This window comes from Mandrillus leucophaeus, unplaced genomic scaffold, assembly GCF_000951045.1.
Source record: "Mandrillus leucophaeus isolate KB7577 unplaced genomic scaffold, Mleu.le_1.0 Scaffold20, whole genome shotgun sequence".
NCBI lineage: Eukaryota > Metazoa > Chordata > Mammalia > Primates > Cercopithecidae > Mandrillus > Mandrillus leucophaeus.
In genome coordinates, this window is record NW_012102032.1 from 285,370 (window position 1) to 287,163 (window position 1,794).

A 1,794-nucleotide genomic window follows, 5' to 3' on the forward strand; every position below is an offset into this window, starting at 1 on the left:
TTGGCCAGACTGATCTCGCACTCCTGACCTTGGCCTCCCAAAGTGATCCACCCGCCTCGGCCTCCCAAAGTGCTGGGATTACAGGCATGAGCCATCGTGCCCAGCTTCGGCCTAAGTTCTTACATGCTAGGTTGAACAAAGAATGACATTTATGGAAAAGTATCTGGGAAGATAAGGGCTAGTTTAACAATGTTCATTTATACAGATTTCTTTCATCCTGGCCTTCACATCTCTGGTGGTTAAAATGTTCCTTCCTGGTGTGTAGGAAGGTCATCTTTCACTTGGGGGCTTCCTTTCAGGAATCAAAGAGCCAGTCAGAGTGTCTTTCTTACATCTACTGTTTTTCAAATGCCTTTAGCTCGAAATAATCAATATGCCAAAGAGGCATATTTTGGGGTGATTCGTCCTGAACTCCTTATCATTATCAATATAGTTATCATTATATCATTATCATTATCAATATCATCATTATAGTCTTCATTATCAATATAGTTTTAAGGAACCTCTGTCATGTGTGAGGTTGAACATTAAACTTCTTTATCTTTTTTTTTTTTTTTTTTATGAGACAGATTCTTGCTCTGTTATCCAGGCTGGAATGCAGTGGCACAATTGTAGTAAGGTCCTCTTACTTCAGCCTCCTGAGTAGCTAGGGCTACAGGTGTGTGCCACCATACCCAACTAATTTTTTGTTTTTATTTTTTGTAGATACAGAGTTTTGCCCTGTCTCAAGTGATCCTTCTGCCTCAGCCTCCCAAAGTGTTGGGAGTACAGGCGTGAGCAGACACAGAGCACCTTTTCATATGATTCAGAACCATTTATATTTCCTGACTTTACTTTTTTTGCTTCTTGTTCATATTATATTGGTCTTGTATCCTGTAATATTGTTGAGTTCACTTATTATTATTATGTGGACTTAGGACTTGATGGGAGCTGCAACTATGGATATTCTTGTGTTGTTACTGCTGTTACTAGGAAAACTCTGAACCATTACCTGTGACATTTGCTGTAGATCTTTTGTAGATGATCATTATTAGGTTAAAAAAGGTATTTTTGTTATATTTTTTATTCTTATGATTAGGTATAGAGTCTAATTGAATGCTTTTTCTGCGTCTGCTGAAATATTAACATGATTAATTACGTTAATATATTTTATAATGCCAAACTATTACTGTTGCTTGGGTAAATCTAATTCGGTTATGAGAATTTATTTTTTTCATATATGTTGCTATTTAGTTTGCTGATATTTTGTTTAGGATTTTTGCAACTATGTGTATCAATGGGAATGACCTATAATTTTAGAATTTTCTTGTCTTGAACTACCTTTATTTAGTTTGGACATCTATATTATACTAGTTTTATGTAAATAGTTGGTGGGGTATGGGATGGTTTTCTGATCTCATGGGGAAGGTGTATAAGATTGAAATTGGTGCCAATAAAACATTAAAAAATTGCTGATTCAGGCCGGCTATGGTGGCTTATGCCTGTAATTGTAGCACTTTGGGAGGTTGAGGCGGGTGGATCACCTGAGGTCAGGAGTATGAGACCAGGCTGGCCAACATGGTGAAACCGTGTCTCTACTAAAAATACAAAAATTAGCCAGGCATGGTGGTACGTGACTGTAGTCCCAACTGCTCAGAAGGCTGAGGCAGGAGAATCATTTGAACCCAGGAGGCAGAGGTTGCAGTGAGCTGAGATCATGCCATTGCACTCCAGCCTGGGTGACAGAGTGAGACTCTGTCTCAAAAAAAAAAAAAAAAATTTGCTGGTTCAATTTTTAAAATGAGTACATATATA

At 37.8% G+C, this 1,794-nt stretch overlaps 1 protein-coding gene across 4 annotated transcripts in view; it reads left to right on the plus strand.

Moving 5' to 3' along the window:
- The window catches only part of BCAS3 (breast carcinoma amplified sequence 3), a 764,111-nt gene that overhangs the window by 120,309 nt on the left and 642,008 nt on the right, over positions 1-1,794 (plus strand). The gene's annotated exons all lie outside the window — the stretch shown is intronic.